Source organism: Tiliqua scincoides, chromosome 10 (genome assembly GCF_035046505.1).
Source record: "Tiliqua scincoides isolate rTilSci1 chromosome 10, rTilSci1.hap2, whole genome shotgun sequence".
In the NCBI taxonomy this organism is placed as follows: Eukaryota; Metazoa; Chordata; class Lepidosauria; order Squamata; family Scincidae; genus Tiliqua; species Tiliqua scincoides.
The window spans coordinates 17,615,539-17,628,422 of NC_089830.1; positions in this window are offsets into that span (position 1 = coordinate 17,615,539).

Sequence of the window (12,884 nt, forward strand, 5' to 3'; positions counted from 1 at the left end):
AAAGTCATAGAGGCCTCTCCTTTCTCTGTTTCTTACAATGTTGTTTGGAGTGAAGGTAAATCAGTGAAATAAGAGACCTGGAGAAAGCTAGATTTAAGAACATAAGAACAGCCCCACTGGATCAGGCCATAGGCTCATCTAGTCCAGCTTCCTGTATCTCACAGTATTTCTACTGTAAACCATGAAAAGTGGGCCCCCTGTAGCAGATTAGGGTGGAAAGTGGAACCCAGGTCTGTAGAGGTCAAAGACTAGTTCTATAAAGGGATGCCCACTCATGGAAAACGTACCCTCAAGCTAGTGGAGGGGTCACAGGTCAATATGAGGACATGTGTGTAGAATGCAGGAAATTCTTGTTTTAGTCTCTGGTTGGCAACCTTCAGTCTGGAAAGACTATGGTATAAGCCTACAGCACCCAGTATTCCCAGGCGGTCTCCCATCCAAGTACTAACCAGGCCTGACCCTGCTTAGCTTCCGAGATCAGACAAGATCAGGCATGTGCAGGGTAACAGTCTCTGGTTAGAAGCATTTCAGGCATGGTGACAGTGATAGTGTCCAGTGCACCATTAGTGGGCAGCCATGGGGTGCCATGGGAAGTTCAGTGCAGGTTGTTGCCCCAGGACACCCCCGACAGCCTGGTGCTGGCATTTCTTCAATCTCTAAGTACATTTCATTGACTCTTTTTTTTTTTTTTTTAAATTGGAGAGATCATCATTCAGCTGTGAAGAGCATATGCTCTGCATTGAGGGCCATGATGGGTTCGTCCAGTCTGAGCTTAGCTGGTCGCTCATTATGAGGGCCAGGTAGGGACCTTTTTCTGTCATTCCAATTGGCCGTGCATAGCAGTTTTGTCGCCTACCCCAGACTGGCGAGGGAGGACAGGTATATTTCTTTAGGTTTCATGCATTAACAATTGGTCACTGTGTTTAATAAAGTTGCACAAGTTAAACCCAGTTGCAATCTGGTGTCTTTGCTGGTGAGTGTAAATAGAATGCTAGATGCAGAGAGTTAGCAGCGAGATGCAAGTATCTTGTGGGCTCGTGTGTGCTTCCTGAGATGTCTGGTGGGCTGCTGTGGGATACGGGAAGCTGGACTAGATGGGCCCTGGGCTTGGTCCAGCAGGGCTGCTCTTATGTTCTTATGAAGGTTCAGGCTCTAGCATCCCCAGTTAAAGCCCTGAAGTTGTGCTGGGGAAGACCTATACCTTGGAAAACCACTGTCAGTTGGAGTAGACAATACTGGGACAGATGGACCTGTCTTGGTGGAAGGGGACTTCGTATGTCCAGCTATTGCCTTAGCTCATAGGTTAGGCTGGTCTTAGACTGCAGTCCTATGCATGGAAGTAAAGTAAACCCCATTAAACTTGGTGAGACTCACTTCTGAGCAGACACGTATAAAATTGCACTGTTGGTGAGTTATTTTTGCAGCAGCATCCCTACAGAATGAAAAGTAGGAGGGAAACAAAGCACTTAGATTTCTCTCTCTTCAATATCCTCCCCCCATGCAATTTCAAGTCATTGAGTTACATTAATTGTGGCTTCCAGTGACAAGTTGCCACTCGTGCATCTAACCCATGCCACATATTTCCAAGAGGGGCTGTGAGTGTTTTGCTCTTGGAACACAGCAAAAGCCTCTCCCTGCACTTCTGCCTGCTGGTGCCTTTGGAGGGTGTTTCATTACATCGCCGATCCATTTCCCTTCTCCCCCCTTCTGCGGCTCGCAGACAATTTCTGATGGAATCGTTCCTTTTTGAAGTCCCCTGCGAGGAGGAGAGCCTCGTTCGCCGACCTTTCCAAGAGCTCTTGAAATGAGAAAACAAACAAGGCTTTAGCGTTGACTGACGGATCCAATTAGGGGAGAGGCGGGAGGGTGGCGGCTCTGTGCCGCGGAGGCCTCACCTGATGCATCTGCCTAACTGGCAGGTGTCCCTAGCCTACGGATGGAACTGGGGCAGCCCACCTGCCAGGCTAACAGTCGGGAGGATTTTGTCCTTATTAGATGCTATGCAGGGAGGCAAGCAGGCTGCCACCGGGGGAATGTGTGAGTGTGTGTCTGTGATGGTTTTCTTGCTTCTTTTCCCCTTGGAGAGGCTCTGATCTACTTCTTGCTTGCAATGGGCAGACAAGCTTTTGATCTTTGCAAATCCGGAGACTCGTAATAATAATTCCTAAGTGCTAGGCAAGTGCAGGAGAAGCCTTGTTTGCAAGGAAAAGGAGTTATGTGGGGGCATATTGAGAAGGAGATGTACTGAAACATACCATGTAATGCATTGGTTCCTCGCCTTAGTGGCCCATAGGTGTGTTTATATTGGAAAACATTTCATATTTATCTCTCTTCCAGATGTTTAGGAGTCCCAACAAACTCCTTTTCCCTTTTATCTCAAAGCCCTTTTCCCTTTTATTCTCAAAGCCCAAGGATGACTCATTTCTGAGCCGACTGCCCACTGCAGATCTCAGAGCGTTTTATTTTCTACATAGGTTTGTCAAACCGTACTCCAGTGCATTTATATAAAAAGTTAGCAAATGCATTTCAACTTGGTGGCCCTAACCAAACAACTGCCCCCCTTAACTCATCGCGTGGCAGGCTTGACCCTGCTGAATTTGAACTGGTCTCTTACCAACCCACAGAATGCTTTGTCTCAAGGAGATGACTCACGAGTAACCATTGGGGTCCTCATACTTAAAACGCCCTTTTTGCTGCCATTTCTGCACAACGTTGCATTTACGCAACAGGGACCAAACGTGTGCACCTGTGGGCCGGGCAAAAATTTAAACTTTTGAGCCTTGCCATCCATCATCACTTCTTTCCTGAAGGATGCCTTTCGAATGGAACTCAATTTCTGTGGGGTTTTCTTCGTCCTTTTTGATCTCCCTTCGTCTCCAACCTACTTTGTGGTCTTTGCCGTTCGTACCGCCAGCTGTCTGATTGTGCCAGACCTTGTGGTTATAATTTAGTGATTGTGAGTGACCCCTGCTTATTTTCTTGGGGTCATGCCTAAGTTACTACAAATGTTCTTTTGTTCTTGTGAGGTCTGCGCTAGGCCTAAAGCCTTATACTTGACCGAATATTATCAAGCTTTGGTTAGTTTGTCCCCCCTGAATCTTTCTTCCTCTAATTACCGATCATTTCTACAATGCAGATAGTTCTCTTCAGAGGGTTAGCTGCAAACTGAAATATGTTTTTCTCTTCATTTCTTTTTTTTTTGAGGGTTGGATCAGTCTACCACATTCTCCTCAAAGAGCCTTGCTCCTGGCAGATGGGATCTGATGGGCTCTGTATAGTTCGGGTGTTTCATCTGTGAAATGTGGTTTGTGGTTTATCTCAGCCTAGCCAGAGGCCATCGACAGTGTGCCACCACCAAACACACAGCACATGGGCTCATGTTTATGCGCAACTGAATCCAAACCTGAGGTCTGTGCAAACCCATTCCAACCATTTGTGGCCTGGCACGAGCACTCAGGGAGGAGGTTTTTTCCTTGTCACATTCCCACAGTAGAATCCAGCTTTTGGGTGGTGTTTTTACATAAGAGGGCTGCCTGTGTGGGTTTTCTAGTGAGAAGTATTTATCTTTCCCTCTGAGGAATAACTTTTTTTTTTTTTGCCCTCTGCAGAGAATTGCATGAAGCTGTACTATCCAGAAATAAGTCATGTTTCATGCCACCCTCTCCCCACATCTTATATGTGTTTGGATTTCTTTCTGGCTGGCTAGGTTTTTGGCATCCAGATGTGGTGGGTTTACAATATATTCTGCAACAGAATGGCACATCTGGAAGTCATATTGTATCTTCTCACTTAAAAAAAAAAGCATTGTGGTTTGGATTTTTCAGTGTGTACATTAAAAAAAAAAAAGTCATGTGTATGATATGATAGATTGGAGGTGGTAAGAATGGTCTGATGTCTCTTGGGTTCTCTGACACACTTCCAGAAGCTTTTCCAAGCCTTATGCAGTGGTTCTAGGTGGTGGTGGTAATAATAATAATAATAATAAACTTTTATTTTAATAATATAAGTGGCAAAGGGGGTAACAGGAGGCACCTGTGTTGGGAGTGCAGGCTGCTTCCCTCCGCCCCCTGAGCTCACTGCCCTCCTCTCCCTTCACCCCCACCTGCCCCGCATTGCTTTCCCTTTTCAATTTTGCCCGCTCTGCAGGCTTAAGCTCCCTGTTTTTCCCTTCCCCAACTCTCCAGCAGGCTCAGCCAATCAGCATCCAGCAGGCTCCTGGCTTTTTCTGTTGGAATGGCTCAGGGCCCTTCACTGGCTGACCACCAGCCAATCCTGAGCTGCCATTGCAAGCCCTTGCAGCCCATAAGAACATAAGAACAGCCCCACTGGATCAGGCCATAGGCCCATCTAGTCCAGCTTCCTGTATCTCACAGCGGCCCACCAAATGCCCCAGGGAGCACACCAGATAACAAGAGACCTCATCCTGGTGCCCTCCCCTACATCTGGCATTCTGACTTAACCCATACCTAAAATCAGGAGGTTGCGCATACACATCATGGCTTGTACCCCATAATGGATTTTTCCTCCAGAAACTTGTCCAATCCCCTTTTAAAGGCGTCTAGGCTAGATGCCAGCACCACATCCTGTGGCAAGGAGTTCCACAGACCAACCACACGCTGAGTAAATAAATATTTTCTTTTGTCTGTCCTAACCCGCCCAACACTCAATTTTAGTGGATGTCCCCTGGTTCTGGTATTATGTGAGAGTGTAAAGAGCATCTCCCTATCCACTCTGTCCATTCCCTGCATAATTTTGTATGTCTCAATCATGTCCCCCCTCAAGCGTCTCTTTTCTAGGCTGAAGAGGCCCAAACGCCGTAGCCTTTCCTCATAAGGAAGGTGCCCCAGCCCCGTAATCATCTTAGTCGCTCTCTTTTGCACCTTTTCCATTTCCACTATGTCTTTTTTGAGATGCGGCGACCAGAACTGGACACAATACTCCAGGTGTGGCCTTACCATCGATTTGTACAACGGCATTATAATACTAGCCGTTTTGTTCTCAATACCCTTCCTAATGATCCCAAGCATAGAATTGGCCTTCTTCACTGCCGCCGCCCATTGGGTCGACACTTTCATCGACCTGTCCACCACCACCCCAAGATCTTTCTTCTGATCTGTCACAGACAGCTCAGAACCCATCAGCCTATATCTAAAGTTTTGATTTTTTGCCCCAATGTGCATGACTTTACACTTACTGACATTGAAGCGCATCTGCCATTTTGCTGCCCATTCTGCCAGTCTGGAGAGATCCTTCTGGAGCTGCTCACAATCACTTCTGGTCTTTAACACTCGGAAAAGTTTGGTGTCGTCTGCAAACTTAGCCACTTCACTGCTCAACCCTGTCTCCAGGTCATTTATGAAGAGGTTGAAAAGCACCGGTCCCAGGACAGATCCTTGGGGCACACCGCTTTTCACCTCTCTCCATTGTGAAAATTGCCCATTGACACCCACTCTCTGCTTCCTGGCCTCCAACCAGTTCTCAATCCACGAGAGGACTTGTCCTCTAATTCCCTGATTGTGGAGTTTTTTCATTAGCCTTTGGTGAGGGACCGTGTCAAACGCCTTCTTAAAGTCCAGATATATAATGTCCACGGGTTCTCCCGCATCCACATGCGTGTTGACCTTTTCAAAGAATTCTATAAGGTTCGTGAGGCAAGACTTACCCTTACAGAAGCCATGCTGACTCTCCCTCAGCAAGGCCTGTTCGTCTATGTGTTTTGAGATCCTATCTTTGATGAGGCATTCCACCATCTTACCCGGTATGGATGTTAGGCTGACCGGCCTATAATTTCCTGGGTCCCCCCTCTTTCCCTTTTTAAAAATAGGCGTGACATTTGCTATCCTCCAATCTTCTGGCACCGTGGCCGTTTTGAGAGACAAGTTGCATACCTTAGTCAAGAGATCTGCAACTTCATTCTTCAATTCCTTAATAACTCTTGGGTGGATGCCATCAGGGCCCGGTGACTTATTGATCTTTAATTTATCAATGAGGTCTGAAACAACTTCTCTTTTAACCTCTATCTGACTTAACTCCTTGGTCAGGAGGGGCCGTTCGGGCAGCGGTATCTGCCCGAGGTCTTCTGCCGTGAAGACAGATGCAAAGAACTCATTTAATTTCTCTGCCATCTCTAAGTCTCCTTTTATCTCCCCTTTCCCTCCCTCACCATCCAGAGGGCCAACCGCTTCTCTGGCGGGTTTCCTGTTTCTAACATATTTGAAGAAGCTTTTATTATTCCCCTTAATGTTGCTGGCCATGCGTTCCTCATAGTCTCTCTTGGCCTCCCATATCGCCTTCTTACATTTCTTTTGCCACAGTTTATGTTCCTTTTTATTCTCCTCATTAGGGCAAGACTTCCATTTACGGAAGGAAGCTTCCTTGCCCTTCACAGCCTCTCTAACTTGGCTGGTTAGCCATGCGGGCACCCTCCTGGATTTAGTGGAACCCTTCTTTCTTTGCGGTATACACCTCTGCTGGGCCTCTATTACTGTTGTTTTAAGCAGCCTCCATGCACTCTGGAGAGATTGGACTCTTTTTACCCTCCCTTTCAACCTCCTTCTAACCAGCCTCCTCATTTGAGGGAAGTCCGCCTGTCGGAAGTCAAGGGTTTTTGTTAGAGATTTGCCTGGTATTCTTCCCCCAACGTGCACGTCAAAACGGATCGCAGCATGATCACTGTTCCCCAATGGCTCAGTAACGTTTACATCTCTAACCAGGTCCTGCGTACCGCACAATATTAAATCCAGAGTCACCTGTCCTCTGGTGGGCTCCGTGACTAGCTGATCTAAGCCACAGTCATTTAGCACGTCAAGAAATTTGGTTTCCTTATCGTGACCAGAACATAAATTGACCCAGTCAATATGAGGATAATTGAAGTCCCCCATGATTACAATCCTGTCCCTCCTTGTCACCTCCCTGATCTGTTTCCTCATTTCAAGGTCCCCATCAGATTTCTGGTCTGGAGGACGATAGCACGCCCCCAGTATTACATCGCTGCACAAGCCTGGTAATTTAACCCACAGAGATTCTACGGTGGAGTCGGACCCACCTTCAATCTCTACTTTGCTGGATTCTATCCCTTCCTTAACATAAACGGCCACCCCACCTCCAACACGCCCCTGCCTGTCCCTCCTGTAGCGTTTATAGCCCGGGATTGCGGTATCCCACTGATTCTCCGCATTCCACCAGGTTTCCATTATGCCCACTATGTCAATATTTTCCCTTGTCACCAGACATTCCAGTTCTCCCACCTTTGCTCGTAGACTTCGGGCATTCGCATAAAAGCATTTATACATGGAATGCCCCAGGATGGGCTGCTTATTTGCTCCTTTGTCCCCGCATCCTCTCATTGTGCCAAACCGTCTATCACATCCCATCACCCTACCTTTCCCACCTTTCCTTGAGCAGGTCCCCACTTAGTGCAAGGAGAGGCTTTTCCTCCACAGCAGAGGAGACATCCTGTGTGTCTACTCAGTACACACATCCCCATTACAGCGGATGAAGCTTACTCCCAGGAAAGGGTGCCTGGGATGGCAGCCTTGGAGCCTGCTCAAGGCCAAGCGCAAGGACGGGTGAGTGGGAGCCTGCGCAGGTCTGTTCCAGAGCAAGCCCCGATGTTGTCCCTGGGCTACTCCCAGGAAGGTGTGGAGGGCTGTAGCCTCAGCCTCCTCCTGTGCAGGTCTACTCACAAGTAAGCCCCGCTGTATTCAGTGAGGCTTCCTCCCAGGAAGGTGTGGAGGGCTGCAGCCTCAGCCCCCTCCTATGCAGGTCTACTCACAAGTAGTCAGTGAGGCTTCCTCCCAGGAAAGTGTGGAGAGGACTGCAACCTGAGAGATCCAACCAACTTGTCTGCTCAGAAGTCCCATTGTAGCCAATGGGGCTTACTCCCAGGATAGTGTGGAGAGGGTTGCAACCTGAGTGAGGGAGGGCAGGTAGGCAGAGCAGAAGCTGGCCTGTGGCTGCCCCCCCTTCTTCTCTTCCCCACCTCTGGAGTCTGTGTCCTTTTTTCCTTCCAGCAGGGTGCCTCTGGAAGGTGGGGGGAGTTCTTTAGTATCCATGTAAGATAAGCAGATGTCATAACCGCCATATGTATTGGAATCCTGGAAGATCTGGTGAGGAGGTAGATGTGGTGTCAGCAGTGGCCCCTTTAAGGGTAAGGCCTGGGCATCCAGCAGAGTGTGCTGCACAGCTGCAGCCACTTGAAGGCAATAGGGCCCTCAGGGATATAACAGGCACCTGAGGAAGGGGGTGTAAGTTGTAGAAGGAGTGCAGGTTGGAGGTAGGAGAGGAGACTGACTGACTTGGCTTATTGACTTTGACTTGGATACTCTGACTGATTTGACTGACTTACTTTGGAATCTGATCTTGGACTGTGACTTGGCTTATTGACTTTGGACTCTGCCTTGGATAGTCTGACTGACTTTGTGACTAACTGCTGGAGACACTGGCGTTTGAAACGTGGCTGCTGTGCCCAAGACCTGCTGAGGACCCAGGGTCTGCTGTAGTGGTGGGAGGCTGCTGGCAGGAGAGAGGACCTCTGCAGGTTGAACAGGCGAGCTACCCTGGAGGTGGGGTCCAGTAGGACTACAGGGCAGAACCAGGGTCATTTGTTGGGGGAAAGAAGGGGAGCTAATTTGCTTAAAGTGGGCATAATTCTCCAGGCAGAGAATGGCCTTGGAATCAGGCAAAACACCATAGAGGACCAGGCGTCTGAAAACACAGGACAAGAATGTATGACAAAACTACCTAAAAGCTACAAGAGGGGGCTACATTATAAAAATGGGACCTATAAGAGCATAAAGGTAAAAAAAAAAAACTATATATGCAGTATTATCTTCATTTTAGATGTCAAAAGGGTTTTGTGGCTCCTGAGGTTTTTTTCCCTCTGGAAAACGGGTCCAAATGGCTCTTTGAGTGTTTAAGGTTGCCGACCCCTGACCTAAGAGGACGAGCCGGATTGAATGGAAGTAGCCGATCTCTGAGGTAGGTAGAGTTGGATTCATTGCAAATCCACAAGTTAGAAGCATATCGGGTTGGCAGTTTACTTTGACGTCCTACCTTGTGTCATCAGTAAGTTGTTATTCTCAAGAAGATGAGAAAAATGGGAAGCATAATCTAACTGCACTCTTAATGTTCAGGCAGGTGCAGTCATGTACTTCCTGACTCTTATACATGTTAGACAGACAAGGGCAGCAGGATTGGCTCTGTTCATCTTTTAAACTGCTGGGGTTCAGCAGCAGTTGCCAAGATATCTAGAGCTTGTTCTTCAAGCTTGGGGGTTAGGACCCCAATGGGGTCATGAAGTCCCAGTAGTGGGGCTGCAGCAACTTATGAGAATGAAAAAGGTTGACGACCACTGGACAAGAGAACCATTAGTGGGAGACATCTGGTGTACACCTTTATGTACCAGGAAATGGTGTCTCAGGCCTGCTCAGGTTCTTAGCAATTGTGCTAAAATAGCTTTCACTAGTGCCAGGCTTCATGGTAGCTTTTTTCAGCTCTCTCTAGCAAGAATATTTGGCTATAGTGATAGGGGGGTGTAACAGGGGAGGGAGTCAGGATCCCAGGAGGGGGGTAGGACCAACAGTGGGCCCCCAGTCTTATACTTTATTTATTGAGGTTGTGGCACAATAAAGGTGGCAGAGCATTGATTTATAAAAAGCATATAGGTAGGGGAGGTTGTAACCTGATGACAAAGCAGTTCCCTTATAGGCAAATGGTCAATCCAATGCTGTCTCTGGCAAGGCTGGGAAAGACCCTTGGCTGAAGCCCTGCTGGTCAGCATAGACAACACGGAACGAGATGGGCCAATTTGAGTGCCCTGTTTTTCTACCACCTTACTCACAGGGGGGTGAAAATGTTGTCTGCTATTTGATTATTTGAACTTTGTTGGAGGTGAAACTTGGTACAGTTTTGTGGGGAGGATTTTCCACAGAAAAGTGGCAGCAGACCTCCTTTTTTTTTGTCTTCTAATTTTAAAACAATTAGCATTGTGCCTCTGTGGGCAGTGGCAGCAGCAAGGCCGGCTCATCAATGAGGTCAACTGAGGTGGTTGCCTCAAGTAGCAGATTGGTGGGAGGTGAGCACCTCCAGTCACTCACTTGCACCCACTGATCCTTCTCCACTTCCCGGATTGAATGAGATTGATCAAAGAGGAAATGTGGAGAAGGGAATGGAGGGATATTGCTCTTTGTTTCTGTGCCTCCTTTTTCAAGTTGGGAAGCAGGAAAAGCAGAGGCTGGTATACAACCAGGTAAGGGGGGCAGCGCTTGCCACTACACTGAAAAGCTGAAAATTGCAGGGTATGTTCATTTGATAGCTGCAATAAACATACTGAAAAATCCAAGAGGGGGTGGCAAGAAGTTGCCACTGTGTGTGTGTGGGGGGGGGGGCAGATTTCTCTCTATTTCACTTAGAAGTCCCCATTTCTGAAACATTACAAGACAGACCTGAAAGTAGGTGACAGACCTAAACATACTTGCACTCCCAACAGCGAGAGGGTCTCCAGGCACAATTTTGGATCAGATTTGCTCCTAGCCTTTTAGTATGCATTTGACGGCAATCAAACAAACATACCCTACAATTTTCAGCTATTTATTCTAAATGCCCGGGATTTGCTTTAACATTGGCTAATTGCACTGGGCTGTTGTGTTGCCAAGGCAAGAAAGAAGAATTGGAAGAGAAGCTAGTTAAAAACTTGCAAGATTCACTAAAGTTAGCTTGCATTTTTAGGCTAGAAAAAAAATTATTAACCTTCTGGAGCCTCTAGCATTGGTTGAATGCTCACAGTAGTGTGAAGCCACGCTAGTGGGTGGCTGTAGTAGGATTTCTTTTAGATCACATAGGCCAGTCTTTCAGATCACATAGGCCAGCGGTACAGGTATCACCAGTGGTATTTGACATGGTTTCTGGTGGTACTTGTGGGACCCTCTGTCATCTGCTGCGAGACCGGTGATGTGATGCAACCAATAGGAGGCTTGGCTTGTTAAGCAGAGCTCCAAAGCATGCTTTCCATGTGCTCTAAAAAGCCCCCCTGAGCCTCTGACTGGCGTTTGTCACATTGCACCTGACCTCTCAACTCAAAAATAACTGGCGATGATGTCATCGCCAGTTACTTCTGGTGGTCCTTGCAATAGCTGGACCATGCTAAGTGGTGTGGTGGGGACAACCATTGAGAAACTCTGACATAGGCTACAATCCTATGCAGGGCCCATGAAAGGGGAGTGCAGGGTCAAAAAGGGGCCCAGGAGCCAAAGGAAATGCCCCAGAAGTTTCCTGGGATGTTATATTTTTCTCATCTCACCAGGACTTCTCATATAACACCAGAACCAGGGGGCATCCACTAAAATTGAGGGTTGGGAGAGTTAGAACAGACAAAAGAAAATATTTCTTTACTCAGCGTATGGTTGGTCTGTGGAACTCCTTGCCACAGGATGTGGTGATGGCGTCTGGCCTGGACGCCTTTAAAAGGGGATTGGACATGTTTTGTGGAGGAAAAATCCATTACGGGTTACAAGCCATGATGTGTATGTGCAACCTCCTGATTTTAGAAATGGGCTATGTCAGATGCAAGGGAGGGCACCAGGATGCAGGTCTCTTGTTATCAGGTGTGCTTCCTGGGGCATTTGGTGGGCTGCTGTGAGATACAGGAAGCTGGACTAGATGGGCCTATGGCCTGATCCAGTGGGGCTGTTCTTATGTTCTTATGACTTACAGCCTACTGTGAGACTACAGTTGCTGCAGAAGTAAGTTTTGATACCCTGAAATCTCCTGGGATCACAGCTGGCCTCATGGAAAGTGAAAGGTGGAGGCCCTGCTAACCAGGAGGTCACATCTACCAGGTCGTTAGACCTGGACTCCCGAGACCTTTCCAACTGTCTCCACCTACCCGCTAACCTGTTTCCATTTTGCCCCCTCTGGCTGTCTCCACCCTCCCCCCCGCCCCATTTCCACTTGACCCACTCCCCACCCTGTTCCACCTGTGCCATTACTATCTCTCCCTGACCTGTTTCATTCCCTTCCCTCTCCTTTTGGGAAATGGCCCCAAAGGAACTTTGTACCCTGTCATAAAATGCCTCTCAGAGGCCCTGATCCTAGGCACAATGACCTGGGACTAAGCCTCATTGAAAATGGATTTTATATCTAAGTAGACATGGTTGGCAACCTTCAGTCTCGAAAGACTATCAGGGGCGCTCACACTTTTTTGGCTCGAGAGCTACTTTGAAACCCAGCAAGGCCCGGAGATCTACCAGAGTTTTTTTTACAATGTTTGCGCCATCATAGCATATAACATTTATGTGTACAATGTATGTTGGTGTACCTTGAGCCCCACTGAGTATAACAGGACTTACTCCTGAGTAGACATGCCTAGGATTAGGCTGTGAGGCTGCAATCCTAGCCACACTTACCTGGGAGTAAGCCCCATTGAGTACAATGGGCCTTACTCCCGCCGTTTCCTCCCAGAGGCACCTGAAGGCGGGGGGTCGGCACTCCGCGATCTACTCATTTTGCTTCGCGATCTACCGGTAGATCGCGATCCACCTATTGAGCACCCCTGGACTATGGTATAAGCCTACAGCACCCAGTATTCCCAGGCGGTCTCCCATCCAAGTACTAACCAGGCCTGACCCTGCTTAGCTTCCGAGATCATGGTATAAGCCTACAGCACCTGGTATTCCCAGGCGGTCTCCCATCCAAGTACTAACCAGGCCTGACCCTGCTTAGCTTCCGAGATCATGGTATAAGCCTACAGCACCCGGTATTCCCAGGCGGTCTCCCATCCAAGTACTAACCAGGCCTGACCCTGCTTAGCTTCCGAGATCATGGTATAAGCCTACAGCACCTGGTATTCCCAGGCGGTCTCCCATCCAAGTACTAACCAGGCCTGA